Source organism: Pseudonaja textilis, chromosome 2, assembly GCF_049901715.1.
Source record: "Pseudonaja textilis isolate UNSWEBS1 chromosome 2, rPseTex1.2, whole genome shotgun sequence".
NCBI lineage: Eukaryota > Metazoa > Chordata > Lepidosauria > Squamata > Elapidae > Pseudonaja > Pseudonaja textilis.
The window spans coordinates 185,537,967-185,558,013 of record NC_141991.1 but is presented as its reverse complement, the minus strand read 5'-3'; the positions used below and the strand labels follow the sequence as shown (position 1 = coordinate 185,558,013).

General features: G+C 39.6%; 1 long non-coding RNA gene across 3 annotated transcripts in view; it reads left to right on the top strand.

The window, feature by feature from the left end:
- The window catches only part of LOC148127278 (uncharacterized), a 23,047-nt gene extending 3,000 nt beyond the window's left edge, over window positions 1-20,047 (top strand). Inside the window, exons 2-5 of one of the 3 annotated variants that reach the window (XR_015742164.1) lie at window positions 597-1,532; window positions 2,494-2,585; window positions 4,214-4,303; window positions 19,090-20,047. This is a non-coding gene — a long non-coding RNA (uncharacterized LOC148127278). Of the gene's footprint in view, window positions 1-596; window positions 1,533-2,493; window positions 2,586-4,213; window positions 4,304-5,242; window positions 7,585-19,089 lie in introns of those variants that run through there. The other 2 variants (XR_015742163.1, XR_015742162.1) reach the window with 2 other exon arrangements.

Sequence of the window (20,047 nt, the reverse complement as noted above, 5' to 3'; positions counted from 1 at the left end):
AAACACATAATAATGGAATCTCAGCATATATATTAGTTACAGTTCTTCAAGTAATGAATAATCTAAATCATACCTAGGCATTTAATAGCCCATGGGCCACATTCAGCTCTGAATTGTCCATGTCCAGTCTGTGGCATCTGCAATGGTGGGGGGTGGCAATTGGGTGGCAAGGCGGTAGGTGGGACCGGGGCAGGGAAGCAGAAATGGGGACAGGGCAGCAATAGTGGACAGCAGCAGTCCTCCACCCAAACCCCAATTTTTCATGTGGTCCCCTGGGAAAATTAGCTGCCCATTCTGATCTTATTTATTTATTTAGCATGTGGCAGAAATGTTAATAAGCACATCACATTTACATTCTCAGTGAACAAATATGAAACTATTTACTCTGTTTGCAAATTCCAAAGTACATTATTTATATAGTCGATACATGATGAAGTTGCATACAGAAGGTCTCTGGGGTTTCCCTGAAATGCGCCCAAAGGACACTGTTGCATAATATACCGCTTTGGAGTACCCCTGATCTAAATGGAAGTTATAGAGCAACTTCCCACATAAACTTGCTGGCTACAATAACCTTTTTTTATTTTTGTCAACAGGCTCATCTGAGAACCTGAATGCTAAACTGCAAGGCCTTGGATGATTTAGTAGATTTGGACGTTCTATGTATGAGGATGGGGGTGGTGAATCAAACTTTTTGGAAGGGCAAAATCTTGTCTGAAGGTTAGTTTGGATCATAGAGCGATAATCCTCTATGGAGCATCATGTGTTCAGAAAACAAAACTCATCTGAATCCACCAAAAGGTCCTCTGTCGGAATCACATTCATTTCCACATGGGTGTAATGGGCAGAAGGAATAATCTTGAGGAACGGAAGGAAGAGCCGTTCTGCAAACAGTTGTCAGATGAAAGAAATCTGAATCTGCGTCAGAACAGTAATCTGAGAAAACATCTCAGAGAAGGACCTCTTGTTATCACAAAGATAAAGCACATTTAGATTTGCCAGATTCTGATACCATGGCCTTACATTGGAGTTGACCTGCATGACTTTAATTTCCTAACGTGGTCTACTTTGAAGGGCTGACAATGAAAGGAGAACTTCAATACAGGAGAACTTCAGTGACGGAACCTTCTTTGGTAAATGAATTGGGTGGATTTGTTTTAAGAAAATGAATGTAATTTCCCCCCCTGATATATAGCTTATTAAGCATAGACATCTTGGTAATGCTGATTGTACAGCACACTTTTTTTCTTCTTCTTTTTAAGAAACAGACCAAATTAATTGTAATGTTTTTGGGAGGTCATGATGAGGCCATTGTCAAACATGAATCACCTTCATAAGGAAAGCTCCTGTCAATGTATAATTTGTTTTGACAAATCCAAATGGAGGAAACAAAGGAATATTTTTGAGCAAGGTGTTTGCAGTTGTCTTTTGTCTCATGTATAACACAGGAAAAAGGAAAATGTTTCCCTGGTTTAGACCATCTGAATCATGTTTCCAGAGGGACGGACATTTTCAGGACAGTAAGTACTGAGGTATAAATAACTTTTGCTAAGTTAGTTATTTACTTGTATTTCTTCTGAAAGAAAATAAGCTATGGAAAATCCTAAGGCTTTTTTCCCCTCTCAGTTGAACTTTGTTCCAAAAACCCTAAGAAAATTAATCAGTTCTGACATATTCCAATTACAAAGGGAAACGATATGATAATAAAACCATACTTTTGCTGAACTTCATCTTACTGAACTGATTTTCATATAATTACTTCAGTTTGCATTACTGACTCTCCTTATTTCCCTCTTGTTGGAAAGCATAATTTTTCCTGTCACAAATTCAAAATAGATTCTATATGAAGTTTATTTTATATATATATAAAAAGGTCTAGATTAACTTTGGTAATTTGAAAAATATGCTCTAAATTAATTTTAGTTCGGTCAGGCATTATCAAGAAATCGAACTTCCTGTAGCTGAAAGCAAAATGCTCTCAGCTGAAGTTTTCTAGGAGAAGCCACATTTGGCTGGCTTCAAAGTTTGAACGATCGACCATAATTAACGAACTGCAATGCCTGTGCTCACACAAATCACATTTTTGTGCAGAACTGGCATAAACTATTGTATGCTGTTTCGCTGTTACCTCTGTGAATGCATGAAGGTTTGCGGCAAAGCAGTTGTCAAGCTACTATAACTGTCCTCAATTCCAACATTCAATAAACAGTCAGAAAAAAACATTTTTGGTTCTAAGAGCTATTCATGGGTCTTGGTACTTGAAGAGAGTTTCACATGGTAACTATTTAACTCCCAAGCATTGAAAGCATGTGTACTACCTCTGTCTGCCAGCTATTGATTCAGAACATAGTTCTAACCTGTCTGATACAATCTGTGGTGATATTATTGGATCTCTGGGGTCTCAAACAGATATCTTCTAGCTTTACTTTAGAAGTCATGAATTGAGCCTGGGATTTTCCTCACGTGTGCCATCTGCTCCATGATCTTCCACAGAACCCCTCCAGTAATTGGTCCAACAAGCAAGCCTTTTGCACAGCAGGAGGAGGGAAAGAAAAGAAGATTTTGGAGATAATATCCACATAATTGTGAATAATAACCATAGGAACTATTCTCTAATCAGTGTATCAACTTATCCCATGAGTGGTGACTGTTGGTTGCCTACAATTTGGCAGTTAAAATCTCACCAGGCTCAATGTTGACTCAACCTTCCATCCTTCCAAGGTGGGTAAAATAAGGACCCAAATTGTTGGGAGCAATAGACTGACTCTGTAAACTGCTAAGAGAGGGCTGTAAAGCACTGTGATGCGGTATATAAATTTAAAGTGCTATTACTAGCGCTATCATGGCTATCATGACACTGCAATCAAATGTATATATGATACACATAAAAACAAACAGAGCTTCAATCACTACTGGAGCCCCATTGTGAGTTTTATGATCACATATCATGGACACTCCTGAAATGGTGTTTGGTCCAAACAGCACAGTAAGGCATGGAAGTCATTTACAGATGTCTTGAATGAGATAATTTGTGTCTATGAGTGAAGGAGATGGATTTTGTTTTGTTTTTTTCTTTTTCAGCAAGGACAAAGATTTTGCTTTTTTTCATGGAGCAGAATGAACTTGAGATTTTAAAACTTTCCAAGTAGGAGAAATAAATTTCCATACAAAGACAATAGAGGGCTTAAATGTTAAAAACCTGGGGTTTAATCCCTGCTTATTCAACCATGTCTGTCATGTAATGTAATCCACAACCTCTGTTTTTCTGACAGGCATCTCATTTTGAAGAGCTCCATCCATAAAAGGAAGGTACAACATAATTTCTCTGTGTTAGGATGGGTTGTATCAACTCAGTTACTTCCTTCACCTCATTTTTTTTAATTTAACCAAAATGTGCCGATTTTTCATAACTGGAATGTGAGGAAACACAAGTGTTTTCATTTCTTTATTTCATTTCTTTATTCTCTATTTAGCCTAAAGTTGCTGCTACTATGAGTTTTATAATTTCATTGTATTTCACTTACCATGCCTTTTCTTAAGTCTAAAATGAAATTAGTGTTTACTAGCAAAGGAAATTTTCCTTGGCATTCTAAAAAAAAAAAAATGAACCCAGTCACTTCTTGTTTTTGCAGTTCTCAATGTTACTTTCCAAAGCTCTTCCATGTTTTATCAAAAGTAGGAAAACAGGAAGTCCCAGTGAGCTCACACTTTGTCATAGCAAGGAGTGTAACCTGTAATGTTCAGAGTCAATGGGACTTTTTTCACAAAGGCCAAAAGAAATGGCCTCAATAAAAACAAGGTGACGGTAACTCCAGAGGACAAAGAGGAGTCTTTGGTCCCCTTGACCAGTTCTTTACAGAATTTATTTCATTCAATCACACCTGTTGCATGTTTTTCATCCATGTAAATCAGGGGTATCCAGCCTTGGCAACTTTTTTAAGACCTGAGGACTTTAACTTCCAGAATTCCCCACCTAGCCATGCCACTTTCTGGGAATTGAAGTCCACAAGTCTTACAGTTGCCAAGGTTGGATAGGCTTGATGTAGAAAGATTTCTCACATCTATTGCCCCAGCATTTTTAGAGCATCTGCCATTGTCATGATCAGTTGGGGTTACAAAAAAGTATGGCTGAGCAAACCCTTTGAAAGGTGTATCTTGAAAGGCTTGGCAGATTGTATAAAGCTCTTGTTAAAGGAGCCATGTCTTCTTCTAGGTTGCAGTAGCTGCTTCCAGTTTTCTTTGCAACCCTGTCACACAAAGCCATATTGCTCTTCCCAGAAAATCCATCAGGCGGCAAGCACAGGTAGGTAGAAACAAGGAATTGTTCAAGTACAGTAGCCATTTTAACAACATGCAAAGAAATCATTTGTGCGGTTCCAAGCCCCCCTTTCAATAGATTTGCATAGCCCTAATATATATGTACAGATTAACAAAATGCTTCTGGATCAAGAGACGTTCAAGTGTTATGCTACAACTATGCCGAGGCTGAGGCTAATTTAAAATGTATCAAATCTGTTATTAGAATTTAGTTTATTTAGTATTAATATCAATTCTTCTACAATACTGTACAGTGGCATATGGAGATTTTAAAAGCAAACTGCATAAATTTTGTATGCCTTTAAATTGCCTATTTGTGTTTGCAGATTCCAAATGCAGATATAACCACTTTGTGACATTTACAAATAATGCTAGGTACAGCAAAATGTATGTTAAGGATACGTGGAACAGATGTAACTTTTAATTAAGATAAATCATTTAATGCACACTCCATTTTACTTAAGAATTGGGCCACCCTTCAAAAAAAAAACCCTTCCATTCTCTATCAGTCCAATTTCACAGGCAAACCATTCATTCAAACTCCCCCAGGAATAAATCCATTGCTATCATCTCAATGAGTACAATATGAAAAAGTATAATTGTTTGGTCTCAGATACCTTAATATTTTCCACTGAATCTCAAACACCCACCCACCCCAAACTTTGGTTTGCTTTTCCTCTCCATACTTTTGATGTTAGTTCAAACATGACAACATTTATCAGTCAGCAGAATGAACTGAACCTATTCAGACTTAAAAGCCTCTGGGTGAGGGATTTCTTTAATCATATTCAGGCCAATTATGAGGATTTCAGGTCTGTGCGGCAACGTGGTTCAGTATGAACTGTTGCAATTTAATAGCTCCGGGGGTGGAAGGTAGGGAGAGAGGGAGAGACAAATAATAAAGAACTTTATTTTCTTCCCCTAGTACGTTTTCCCTGCTTCCCTACTTCAAAAGCTAAGAAGGATTAGGATAACCCATGAGAACAGCGTTACACACATCTGCTGCAAAGTTCACACAGTTAAGGAATCCAAATGGTTGGTCTCCGGGTTACAAACGATTGGTAAGATGATGTAAGGAGAAGGTACCTGCAAGGCCTAGCATTATTTCACAGGCTCTTCAGCTCCTGAGCCACTGAGTTGCAGAAGAAAACTTTTGTGAGGCAAACTGGAGGAAACACATGAACTTCCTTTAAGCTGCCTTCATGATTTTTTTCTTATAATCAACCAGCTGACTTGAGGAATTCCAACAAAACCATCTTGGATCCTGTCTCTCTTCCCATTTAATTTATATCAGATAAATGGAACTGAGAACTGGCATTCCTCAAGGTATAATATTACACCTTTGCATGAGTAAGTACAAGTTGCAATGTCAGGTGGGGTTTTTTTTTCCCCAAAAAATATTTTTCTCGCTTTTATTATGTTTACAAGGCAGTGAGAACATAACTAATACTGTTTGAGCAGGGGGCTTGGACTAGATGACCTACAAGGTCCCTTCTAACTCTGTTAATCTGTTAATCCTTTCTCCTATTTCCACAACAACAACCCAATGGGCTGAGAGAACGACTGACCAAAGTCACCCAGCTGGCTTTCATGCCTAAAGTGGGACTAGAACTCACAGTTTCCTGATTTCTGGCCTGGAACCTTAACCATTACCAAACTGGCACTCAGCCAAGCAAAGAACCAAAACAGGATAGAGAAAATCAATACCCCAAAGTAAGCTTCAACAGGCCCAGAATTCAGCTGAGTAAATATTAAATGGCCATGCCTCAATAGACCCGTGTAATATCCATGCTTTGCAACCTGCACTGGTTGCCGATTTGCTCCTTGGTGGGATTCAAGGTGTGGTTACTTGAGGGAACTCCCAGCCAGAGATTGAGAGTCAGGTGGTGTACAAAGCCAATAAATTACTATATTAATAGTACCAGCTATTAAAAAAAAATACTCATGCTGTCACTTTCAAACTGGGATTGATAACAGAATATCTCCTTTCCCCACAACATGGTTAGGGTCCTTTTTATTGTTTTGGAAACATGGTAATCAAGTACTCCAATTTCACATCAGCCAGCACTCAATGTTCTCTCCTTTTCTCCATATACACGATTAAGATTCATCAGAAAGATGACTCAATATGAGCACAGATTGTGGTGATTGCATCAAGATCACTCTGTTACTGCAATGGTATGTGGGAATGAACTTAAGGGGGGGTGGGGCGAGAGAGTAAAAGCCAGGGAAATAATCAGAGAAGATGTGCTTAACCCGTAGAAGGGGAGTGGGCACAGCGCACCTAATTTCTGTAAAGGTGATAGGAAAGAAATATACTTTTAAGACTTGAAAGATTCTGTTCCCCTGAGTGCACTTCCTGTCTGGACTACCTTGCAAGGCTGATAGTTACATGGGTGGAATAGAAACAAAAAAAAAATAGACGTTTTCTCACATATTAGGCCCTATCCATGACAGGCTTTGCAACAGCACATCTTTCTTAGATGGCATTGCATTTTTCACTGAAGTATTACTGCACAAAGGTAATGTAATCAACTTATTGCAACATGCTATAAATTCAGCTGAGTATTCACAATGAAATTCTACAGATGAGAGTCAAAAGATAGACTTGCAATACAGAATACAGCTTCCAAATTCTGAAAACTAGAGAGAGGAGAGGGAAGGAGGGAAACAAATCAGGAAGTGGTGCTATTATGTCAAAACTCCACTATTATGGAATTCTCGCCATGAGTAACAGGTTAATCTTTCTACAAATGTGCCAGATGACCTTGAAGTGTCATCCTCCATGTCACTGTTCAGTAAAAGTGTGGCTATTAGCCTGTCAGGATCATTTGCAAAGTCTTTAATATTATTAATTAATGGTTGTATTACAATGCTATGGTAGATTCAAATTATTAGCATTACTTCTTTTAAAGTGCGTTGTTTAGTGTGAACATACTATTTTTTAATTTTTAAGGCTATATTGTGGATATCGATGGTTTACAATATACTGTAAATAATCTATATATGTTCAGACCTCATTAGACTATTAGTTGAAGAGATGATGGCAGGAGAGGAGTTAGATGTTGCACTTAAAGTTTATTCAGTTTTCTCTGCAAATGCTGAGGTCCTCTGAGCCCTCAATCAATGTCATGGCTTTTGTATCAAGGGCATGTTTTTGGCTATGTCAGAATTCCTATTTATAGACCTAAATTGACTGTTACAATAAATCACTTTCCATGCAGGTAAATGTAACACTAAAGTAATAGGGCAGAAAAGAAAGGTGGGAGAGAGAGGGGAGGCAGGCAGAGAGCGAGAGAGGGAGGGAGAGGGTGAGAGAGAGAATCACATTTTCATGTTTTAACAAAATATTCAAGTGGGAGAGTGAAAGAGTAAGATGCTGAAATGTCCAACCCTGGAAATTGCTCAGAGGTACCCAAGATATTTCCAAATCTACTTAAAAAAGGAGCACTGACATCACTGACTATTGTTGCATTTAACTAAGGAATGAGAGCATGGAGAAATATTTCTGACCTTAAGAAATTTTTAATAGCAACGAAGCAACATTCTAAATAAGCATTTTCAAGGGATGATTTTGTCTTGAGTTCAATCCCACATGCTTACACAAAAATAAACTTTATTGAATTCATTGGGACTTATGCAAAGAGAATGTGTTCATAAACACTTTTTTCCTTAAACCCCTTTGATTGTTTTTCAAAGTGGATGCTCCTCATTTAATTTCTCTCACTTTATCTACCCTCACAAAATTACATTTAATGCCACTTTACTTTTCAAGAATGGGCAGGCATTAAAGAAGATCTGAAGTCTGCATTAAATACCATAAGCTAAATCCGCTTTAGTCTATTTTATGACTTTGGGAGGGGGAAAAAAATGGCTAGGTCCCAAACCATGAGAAAAACAGACTCTAGAACTTTGGTGAAAGTTGGATCTCTTCTATCCATCGTGACTGTTATAAAGCTTTCCTGCCTGTATCCAAGGAATGCTAAATGGATAGCATTTGGACTTCATCCATCAAATCCATTGGTATTCTTTTGGGAACAATTAGGAAATGTTCATTAAAAAGATACTGCTCATTATTTCCAGAAAAAATAAGCATGGGAATCTGATTCTCTAACATTAGGTTAGCACAGCTAGAAAATTACAATTGCATCACAATATAAAAATTCCTTGGAAAGAAAATTCAAGGATAAGGTTTGAGGCAATTGAGTTGGCTTAGAAAACACAAATGAATGTAATTGGGGTAGACATGGTCTCTTTAATAAATTCATATAGATTTTCTGCATATACCCCACTCAGCTCAGAAAGAAGGCTTTTTAATATATTTATGTATGTGCTTGCAAAAAAAAAATTTAATGTACAAAGACATAGTCAAAGGGACACAGCAGAACAGCTGTGTTACATTTGTTGTCTGACAATTCCAAGGTAATAGATGAGTACTTACGCTTTTAATTGTTTTATTATTTATTATCATATGGCTGCCCATTTCACCAAAGGTGACTCTATACAAAATAGCTACAATAATCTAACATAAGAATGTCAGTGGAGGAGAATATTTGTAACTCGGTCTTGAACTGCGGCTTCCTTGCAGACATTTTGTTACCCAGTTAGGTAACATAGTGTCCCGATGATATTATCTAGTTGGGTAATGAAATGGCTGCAAGAAAATCAAGTTCAGAAAACACCAAGGACCTAACATAAGAACTGAGAAGTAAGAAGGCTTGCCCAACTCGGCAGCTCTTCAAAAGGCACTAAAAACCTGGGTTTGCCATCAAGCCTGCTCAGAAATATATTTGTGTACGTGCTTGCAAAACTCTTTAAATGTGAAAACAAAAATCAATCCACTCAGAAGTTTTCTTAGGATGAGAACACACTTCCCATGAAACACTGGATCCTTATTCAGAAAGACACAACCAATTCAAATATAGATTCCTCTTTATTTTGTTATGAAAAACAGTGCCTGGTTTTAAATAAATCAGCTGTCGTCTCAGTGATAAAGTTTCTTTCAAAAGCCCATGTTTTCCCTCCAGCTGAGGCCTCCTGTCTGAGAGACCATACAACGCTACCAGCCTGCTCTTTTCTTTTCACCCTGCCCCCTCCCCAATTTATTTCAGAGTGCAGCATGAAACCTGATCTCTTCAGAGAGTTAGAGAAATAGAGAGGAGGGAAAGCAGGAGAAAAGTTTAATGCCAACAGGAGAAATAGACCAGAAACACTCTAGAGATATGCTAGGTTATAATTAATGGCATGAGGTTACAACGTGCAGATGACAATACTTTGCAGGAAAAAGGTCAGCATCCTGCTACAATCTGCCTCTTACTAATGGGGACATGGTCTCAAAACAGTTTTGCTCCGTTCCATCTCAAGTAGGTGCCTTGCACTGGATTTTGCTATTTGCTATTTTGTTGATCTTGGCCTCACGGCTGTCCCCATCACCTGTATCCTCTCCTTGCACTGAAGTAAAATAGTCCCTAAGGCCCTTTCTTTAGGACACACACACCCCTCCCGTGGAGTTTTCCAGATGTGTTCAGTGACAAATCCCAGGATCCCCCTGTAGACTGTAGACTAGCACATTAGGAGACCACCGGGTTGGGTAAAAGTACCATAATCTTTTTTGGATTAATTACTGGCCTTCGTAATACTCACAGTATCCCCTTTCCAGGCAGTGTAGCTGTTGTTCAATTCATTGTGGTCTAATCAGATGGAAGTAACACACACACACACACACACAAACCTGTCTCCTAAAACTGAAGTATTAGTACCACTTTATAAATCCTTAATAAGGCTACCACTGGAATTCTACATCCAGTTTTGGTCACCACGTTACAAAAAAGATGCTGAGACTTTGGAAAAAGTGCAAAAAGAGCCACCAAGACAATTAAAGGCCTGGAGAGTAAAACATATGAAGAATGGTTGCAGGATTTGGGTTTGTCTAGTCTAGAGAAAAGAAAGACTGGGCGAAACATAGTAGCAGTATTCCAGTACTTGAGGGGCTGCTACAAAGAAGGGGTGGGTGGGAATCTATTTATTTTCCAAAGCACAGAGGACAGGACAAGAAGCAATGGATGGAAACTAATCAAGGAGAGAAGCAACCTGGAACTAAGAAGAAATTTCCTAACAATGAGGACAATTAACCAGTGGAACAGCTGGCCTTCAGAAGTTGTGGGTGCTTCGTCACTGGAGGTTTTAGCCAAAGACTGGACAGCCACCTGTCTGGAATGGTATAGGGTCTCCTGCTTAAGCAGGGGATTGGACTAGCCTCCAAGGTCCCTTCCAGCTGTATTCTAATTCTGATTCATTGCCTGACCAGAAAAGGTGCCTTTAGTTTGGGACCAAGCAAGATAGCAATAGCAATAGCGCTTAGGCTTATATACTGCTTTATAGTGCTATAAAGTGGTATATAAAGTCCCAAGTCCTGAAAGAAATCTGGAAAGTTCAGGCCTACATATGTCTTCAGTCACAGGTGCCACCTTCCATCTGAGATTCAAAAGGAAGAGTAAATAAAGTAAGAGGAGATCTTTGCTAATCTTTTAATAGCCATTATCAAGCTTCTATGACAAGACATTTGTGATGGTTTACATAACATTTTCTTATCAGACTCGGCAAAAGGGCTGAGTTTTCATTTGGATGACAGATAATCAGGTGTTTTGTGAATACAGTGCACAAGCCCATGCTACACAACAGAGTTGGGCACAGTATTTGGGGGAAGTGGGGGGGATGAAAGTTGCAAGCCAGAGTAGTGCATACAATTCAAACAGCCACATCTTTGCTAGGAAAGGAGGAAGGGAAGGAGACAAAATCTCCCAGGAGCCGTTTCTGAAGCAGTCACACAAACTGTACCAAAGACACAGCTGCTGAAATGATTTGAAAAGTGATACTTCATTTGCACACTTTTTTTGCATCACAAAAAAACATTATTTTGACATTTTGGTTTGGTGCTATTGCACAGTGTATCCTGTCTGGGTTTCTATTCTTCTTCAAAAGAAGAAAAAGTGAAGAAGAGTTGTGCATCATGAAAGGTAAGGCTAGGAGGGAGGAGGCATCCATAGAAATAGCCAAAAATATACATCTGATCATTTTTTTCTTCATGTGAAAGCTATGTTTCTCAACCTCAGCAACTTTAAGATGTGTGAACTTCAACTCCCAGAATTCCCTAGCCAGTCTTACTGTCTAACTAGTCCTATCTAACTAGTCTTAGCTAGTGGTTCTAAGAAATCAAATTAACTAGGTTTCTCCTGAGAAGATGGACCTGGTTAAATCTTCCTTCCTTCCTTTTCTTTCCTTGCCATGCCAACTTTTTGTCAAAATGCTGAAAATTTATAGCAATGAAACAACTCAGCAGCTCAACTTCAAAAGAGAGGAGAGAGAGAAAAAATAAGAGGGTTTCCATTTTAAAAGTGGCAGGTTGAGGGGAACTTTGTTGGTCTGGCTTTCCTAGTGTATAACAAAACATTACAATTGCATTGGTTCCTTCACAATGAAAGCCTTGTACTTATTAAAAACAGTTCCTGCTTAAGGCATCAATTTTTCATATCTCGTTGATAGCAAACTTTCAAGTGTGAAAGTACTAAGGGAATTCAAGAAGTGGTAGCTGCTGCTAATACATGTCTTTCTGGATATTTAAATCTCCTCTCAGCATTTTTTAAAAAGACACTCAGGTCTTACACAAGATTCATCAGGCTGAGGACATGTTAAATGAGCAGATTGTGCTTCCTCTCCATTTGCCCTTCTACCTGGACATCACTGGCACTCAGAGATGAGGAGGAGGGAGAAGAACTCTGTTTTCTCCAAAATATAACCTACCCTGAAAGCAAGCCCTAGCTTGATTTTTACATGTGCCCTACATAATTTTTACATAAGCCCTACCCCGCAAAATAAGTCCTAGTTAAGATCCCGCCCACTCCAGAGTGCAGAAGTGAAAATTAAGCTGGGGTGGGGATGGGGGTGGTGGAGCTGCCCTAATATTTATCTTTGGACAGTTGTAGCCAGGCCTCACATACCCCGACACCTGCCTTGCTGGCCCTTTTCTTCTGCAGGTAAGGCTGGCAATGCTTTCCTGAAGGCCTCTGTAGCTGATAACAAAGCTCTATTGATCCAGAGCTCTGCAGAGGCCCCCAGGAAAGCCTTGCTGGTCGTATAAGAAGAAGTTCCTGAAGGCTTCTGAAAGAGAAAAGGAGGCTGGGGCGATGTGCACAAATGAGGTTAGTCGGTAAACACTTCCTCCGAAAATAAGACCTGGTGCCTTTTTTGGTGGCAAAAAATATTATTTTGAGGGAAACACAGTAGTGGTGGTGGTGGTGGTGGTGGTGGTGGTGGTAGTAGTAGTAGTAGTAGTAGTAGTAGTAGTAGTAGTAGTAGTAGTTATGGTAATGAAAGTGATGATGAGCAGGCTTCCCTATATGCTTGAGCTTCCTCCTGAACCAAAGCTTTGAAATGCAGAAATGTATGACAGTTTCCCTCACACTCCTCCAAAGAGAGACAGGGGAGTCTCCAGGTACCATAGTAAACTATGAGCATTAGCGCCAACTCCTCATTTAGACTATGGAAGAAGCACCTGGTTTTCATTAACATCACTGTTGCAGTTAATGTGTTGCAGGTGCGAAAGTGTGTGGCTGAAATCTGACAAAACACCTGTCTTTTGTGGCACCATTAGATCTGCCAAGTGTGGGACATGACCCCTTCCTTGGGGGAGCTTTATCCTGCCTTTGAAAGCCACAGTAAGCATTGTCCTATAATTACAAAATCAGAGTCGTGATTGCCAGGAAGAATTCCTTAACAAATTATACCTAATTAGTTTAAAATTACCTTTAATGCATGGTGAAACCATAAGCTCTTCTCTGTGCTATAACACCTTCCTTTTTATCTTTATGCAAATATGATTACACACTATCAAACTGGCAACTACCAGGCACACAAACAGCTGCATCCACTTTGATGCTTTCAAAGTAGGAACTGGATGCATGCCACTGATTATATTTTCTGGAATGCTGCATTAAAAAAAAGAAAAAGCAAAAACTAAAATGCCCTCCACCAGATAAATAATAAAGTGCGAGTTGTTTGCGCTGGTTAGCTGCTCAGATCTGACGGTTCAGCCCAATCTCGTTCCAGATAGGCAAGTTGTTTGTTTCAAAAACATAGGACAGGTTCTCCAGCCTTTAAAATCAAAGGAGAGATTACTTGGCAGGCCCACTTTTGTGATTTCTACATAGTTCTTCGAACATGCTGTTCTCTTTACTACATCTGATCACCATGGGGTTTGCAAAAGTCAAACCTCTGCAAAACTATAGAGTAGAAACGTGGAGATCAAGCGGATGTAGGCTATGAGACAAGAAATATCTCAAATCCTTAGGTTCCCCTCAACCTTCTTTGGAAACATTCGCTCTTTTCTGCTAACAGTCATGTCACTTCGTGAAGGCTTGTCTTGCGGTATCTAGTATAACATTCTCCTTCCAAGCTTTGAAATATGGTAGCGTTTGAGCAGGACCTTGGCTCTTTCTCCTTTGATTTCTACTGGCTTCCTTGCTGCAATGATGAATAGAAGGGTTCAATCTTATAACTGGACTGTTGGCAGTACATTACATCCAGTGAATAATGAAACATAATATATGCGGTAATAGGAGGGTAGATTAAACCACAGTCAACCCAACATTTAAACCTAATAAATGTATCCCAAAATAAAGGATGGCAACCCAATGGTATCCTTAGAACAGGGATCCCCAAACTTGGCAACTTTAAAACTTGTGGACTTCAACTTCCTGGCTGAGGAATTCTGAGTGCTGAAGTCCACAAGTCTTAAAGTTGCCAAGTTTGGAGACCTCTGCCTTAGAAGGAAAACCAGCTGGCCATCCAGTTACCAGGAGTCATGTTTAAGCGGAAGAAGGCCTTCTGTATGCCTTTTATTTTCAAAAGCAGATTCACAACCGGTAGTTTCCACAGGTACAACCTGGTCATTTGGCCTACGTCTTTCCCTTCATTTTTTGCCCAGTGGTGCAGTAATGGGACTACCAGTTCTGTGGGCATGGCTGGTGGGCATGGTGTGGCTTGGTGGGTGTGGCAGGGGAAGGATACTATAAAGGATACTATAAAATCCCCATTCCCTCCCCACCCCACTAACCTGCTTTCCAGCTCCGTTCTCCTGTGTAGGGCAACAAAAGAAGACCCAGCCAATCAGCTGAGACTCGGGAGGCAGAGAATAGATGGGGGCGGGGCCAGTCAGAGGTGGTATTTGCCGGTTCTCTGAACTACTCAAAATTTCCGCTACCGTTTCTCCAGAAGTGGTCAGAACCAGCTGAACACCACCTCTGCAGTGGTGACTTACTTGGTAAGCTCTTGGTAAACCACTGAAGATTATCCACAGTGAAGGAGGGAAGAACACACAACTTCAAAAGAGCTTTCTCCAGCCGGGTTGTTCTATACTTCTTGTTTCCTCTGCGTGAAATCCTGCAGGCTGTGGGTGATGGGAGGTTGTAGTATAAGAGCCTTGGAACTAAGAAGAAGAAGAAACTCAACAAAAAGTAAAATAGGTAATCCAAAGATAAGACGAACATTTTTTTTTATTATTATCTTTTTGGACACAGCCTCTGAAATGTCTATACTCCAAAGCAGAGGTTCCCATACTTGGCAACTCTTGGAGTTGAAGTCCACAAGTCTTAAAGTTGCCAAGTTTGGAGACCCCCTGCTCCAAATAATGAAAACTGATTACGGATCTCACGAGTAGCCTCTAACCTCTGTTGGGTGGTTCATTCTCTCTGGGCTTCAACTAATGTTTCTTGGCTGTGGGCTAGAACCAGTTTAGCCTTTGGTCTTCCCTGTCTGAGGGTGGTCCTATTTTGTCCCTGGGACTGATTCAGATTGAGGCAGACAGTACAATCTAGAGAGGCATTTACATATCCCCGAGGCTCTTCCTGCTCTCCTGGCTGCGTGCCAGATGCTCAGTGGCTGCAGAAGAGGCAGGGGGCCCCCACTCACTTAATATCTGTAGAGAAGAGAGAAAGCTAAAAGCTTGAAAAATGATACCGGTCCTCAATTCCTCCTCCATTTGCTTATTTATTTACAACATTTATAGGCTGGCCATCTTAAAACCCAACTCTGGGTGGCTCACAACCAAATATTGAAAACAGAAAGCAGTAAACTAGAAATGGGGGGTGAGGGGGAACCTGCTAACAGTTATTTATTTTATTATTTCATAGTTTACTAAAGGAGCATCAAAAATGGCCTTTTTGTTATTTTTGTATTGGTTTAGAAACCCAATGGACATTACCATAGAGGCGGAAGAAGCAGAGAGGCAAGATTTCTTTTAGATCCGCTTGCCTAAACAGGAAGTTCTTCATCTATCCCAATTCTTCCTAAGGTTTTTTTTAAATACATTTTTTATTTTTATTTCTTTCAATACATTTTTGGGTGAACAGTGTGGTTCCAGGTTTTTTTAACATTTTAAATCAAACAGGACCATAATTACATATTTCTACTCTTAACTTTCTTATCTGATTTCCATATCATTACCTATTAGCTATTATGTTTTCATTCAATATTCTCATACATTACTTTATATCAATCTCTATATTCTTAAGCATTCATTTTTTTAAAATACATATTCTTGTATTTGTCATATGTGCAAATTTTATCAAATTATAACATTCATAAATTCACCTTAATTTATATTATCCAATATTTATCCCCTTTTTAATATTGATTTTGCCATCATTGTATTTTTTTTAAAAAAACAACAACCTCCCTCTCTAATTTCATTACATTACACAAATCATACTTTCCATCTTATTTTCATTTAACAAATTATATAATCTAATTCTTCCTAAGGTTTGAGTGAATCTTTTTTGTGGTTATTTGTGTGTGTGCACGCGTGCATGTGTGTGTTCATATTCACTGTACCTTGCATAAATAAAAATGGATCCCTCCCATTTTACCCAATCACAGCCCTAACAAGGCAGGCTAATTTAAGAAACACTAGATGGCCCAAGGTTAATCAGAGAGCTTACCACAAGGAATTTAGACTTTGCAGTCCTTCCGAAATTCTCTAGACAATATGGAGTTTTTTGTACTGTTGGGAGCAAATGCAAATGGGAGGAATCAATCAAAATAAATGGAGAACTGTCGGAAATCATTTACCAGACCAAATTCCTTTCCCTTAAAGAGGGTGTTGGAGGAACTCAAGACTTAAGCAAGGAGTTCCTTCCTTGGAACACATGTCCAATCATGACTCATCAGCTTTAATTATATGTCTGTTGGAGCATGCTGGGCGGTTTTCCATTCCACCCTCTGCCTGTCTCCAAAACCACATGCTAAAAGGAAGCAGCCACAGCACTTTGCACTCAAGCCTTTGAAAACGACCACAATGTAATTAAACTATTGTGCTGCTGGATCTCTAGTACCAGTTTGGTATGCGGTTTACCCATATTTCACACTTGGACTGTTTGAACCGGATAATACTGTGTTGCAAAGCACCCACATAAGTGAAGCTGAAGACCAGTAATACTCGTAACAAGTTGAAAAGATGTGTTTTTCAATTGCCGCAGACGAAAAAGTTTCTTTTTTTTTTAATGCTTATTTATAGTGCCAATTTTTTAAAAGGCACACAAACAGGGGTATATAATCAAGGACATTATCTTTCCTACAGGTTATCTTTAACTGCTGTCTAATGGACGGATTTGTGCTTTGAAAATAAAAACACACTTCATCCATGCATTAGTTTCCACTGAACGAGGGCCAGGGACCCTTCGATTTACAGCCAGAATGTAGTTGGCTTCCTCCTGGAATTGTTCCACTGAAATTTATGGCAAAATTTAGGAAAAAGGAAGGGCAGAAGGGAAGCTAGTGTGGGGGTGTCAAACTTGATTTCATTGAGGGTCGCATCAGGGTTGTGTTTGACCACAGGGGGGCAGGGGGGGCATGGCCAGCTCAATATCATTTGTGTCGGGGGCGCCTGTGGTGGCTCGAGCCCTCTGCCAGTGAGGGCAGGCTCCCGAGCTCCATTTTCAGCTGCGATGGACTCCTGCAACTCTCTGCCAGCGAAAATAGAGCTCAGGAGGGCCACGTTCAACTCTCCTGAGCTCCGATTTTCGCTGGCAGAGGCACCATAGGCCAGTTCTTAGCTGTTTTCAGGGTGGCTCCATGGGCCAGATCTAAGCACCTCGTGGGCCAGATCCAGCCCCCGGGCCTTGAGTTTGACCCAGCCCTGAGCTAGTGCCTCCGTTGACATTTCTGTTCTTAACATTAAACCCTCCTTTCCTCTCTCTCCCCAAAAGGGTTTTAAAAAAAAATCACACCACAACACTTTGGCCATCCTGGTACCCAAAATGATTCTCACCTTTAAGTCTCATTAAGTGCAAAAATCAGGCTGAAAAAAATGCTCTTTCCCTCCCCAAAAAATATCATCAGGGATCCTATAACCCCTTAAATTTAAGGGAGCCAAGTTGCCTCTCTCCACCTTCAAACATTATTGATCCATGTTCCACAGTGTGTTTGGTTGATGACTACAATAGTGTAAAAAAAAATCAGTGTAAAAAGATACAAAACATTTGCAGCTTTCCTTCAGCTTCTACTGAAGATAATGGCTTCATTCCAATCAGGAGCCCTGTGGATTTTGAAGTATTTATCCTTAACTTAACAGCCTATCAAACTTCTCCATACAGACTTCTCTGTCTGAGCTCCAGGCAAGGACTGTGTGTGTGACACTCCAGTTAAATACTTCAATTGCTAGAGTAATAAAGTGTAAAGATATTCTGATTCTGGAGGGTGATTAGAAATAGAGATGGAGATGGGGATGGGGATGGGGATGGGGATGGAGGAGGAGGAGGACGAGGACGAGGAGGACGAGGAGGAGGAGGAGGAGGAGGAGGAGGAGGAGGAGGAGGAGGAGGAGGAGGAGGAGGAGGAGTTATGGTACAACAAGTAGAAACTAAGTAAAGTCATCAATTGCCATAAACATGTCACTTTAAGATATAAAACGAAGAATGATTATATATCTCATTTTATTAGTTCATAATTTCTTATATGAACTTATAAGAGGTACATTAAAAATCTAACTCCCAGCTTAATTAAATTGCTTCAAAGAAAAGTGATGTTTGTTTTTACTTTAAAAATTGTTTGCAGAACTGTTCTTCCAACACAGCACCCAAAATCTCCCAGAGAGTCAGAAAAATGATTTACCACAGAACCATAGTTATTGTAGTTTTATCTAAACCTTGATTTGGAACAATCTTAAGCTGTATTTAATTTTTGATATGTCTAACATAAAGCTAGTCATTTATTTTCTGTTTATGTTTTACTGCATGTCCCTTAGCGCTCCAGCATTTTTTAAAGTCTATGCTATGCAAATTCTTGTCCTTTTAAAAAAAAATAAATTACATCGAGGCAATGAATTCAAGCTGGAGAATTAGGGGGCTTGAAATCCAACACATCTGGAGGACACCAGTTTGAGGGAAAGTTGGTTTACACCAACAGTGGTTCCAGATTTTCTCTCTCTCCTATTTAATAAAAGTTTAATTATTCCAGCAAGGATTCTAACCACAGTCATTGTGCTGCTATCCTTTTTTTTTTTTTTTTCCAGCTTAAACCAGCCACATTGCAGAAGTGAACAGAACAAATCTATTTTATTTTACTTGTTTCGAAGAATGTTTCTTAAATCACTATGTGGCCCAGAACAGGATCCAGAGCAATTTATCATTTCCTTTGCACTATTTTTTTTTTAAGTTAACATTTTAACCATACAGCTGCTGGAGGTATTATAATATAACTTCTCTGCTTCTTTTGCTACAGAGAAATTAAATGTAGATACAACGACCCCATTCAATTTTACCACACCTCAGTGGAGAGGGGGAACGGGGTGTTTTTAGGCCTGGAGAGAAGTTCAGCAGTTGGTCATCATAAAAGACATATTTGGACATTCTAAATATTCCTTCTTCCCAGACCCTCAGACAGCCCTCATCATTTCTTGGAAAGAGGAGTACGAACAGGAAGCCAAGAGAGTTTGTTTCAATTTTTGAAATAAAAATCTTGTGATGAATTTGGAGATTTTCCAGCCTGGAGGCCCCAGACCTTTCCTCACTGGTTCAGCCATAACAATCTGATGGTTGCAAGAGAAGGGCAGGGTTGTCTCCCATTCTGAAGCAACTGACCATGAACTTAGCTGACGTTCCTGTGAGCAAAAGAATCAAGGAGTAAGAAGATATAATAGCCAACAATCTAGCTCCCCTCTCCCCACTTCCTGTAAGCAGACACAAACGCATAACTACAAAAGGAGGCAAGGATGGAAGAAGACTTACATAAAGTCAAGTGAAGATAAATTCTGCTCTTAATGCCAAGTGTGGGAAGGGGGAGAGGAACTTTTGAACTCATACTGAGACACTAGCAAAAGCCTCTCATTATAGAATGCCTGGTGTAGGTCAATACTGTTTACCCTTCAATATGCCTAATGAATTCTCTGATCGCATCGTGCTGGAAGGATGCCACTATTTCACAGTGCAGAATTAGCTCGTCCAATTTTTGTGTGTGCACATCCTCACCACATGAAGAGACTGTTTAATAAAACGGGAGAAAAACCTCTGAACGACATGAACTATTTCTTGCTAAGCTGACTTAACATTTCAGGGTGGACTCCAGGGTGGACCACAACCGAGCCCAACATTTCTGATGGTTAAGTGAAGTATTTATTGAGTTTTGTCCCATTTTACGACTTTTCTGGCCATTGTTGTTAAGTGAATCACTGCAGTTCTAA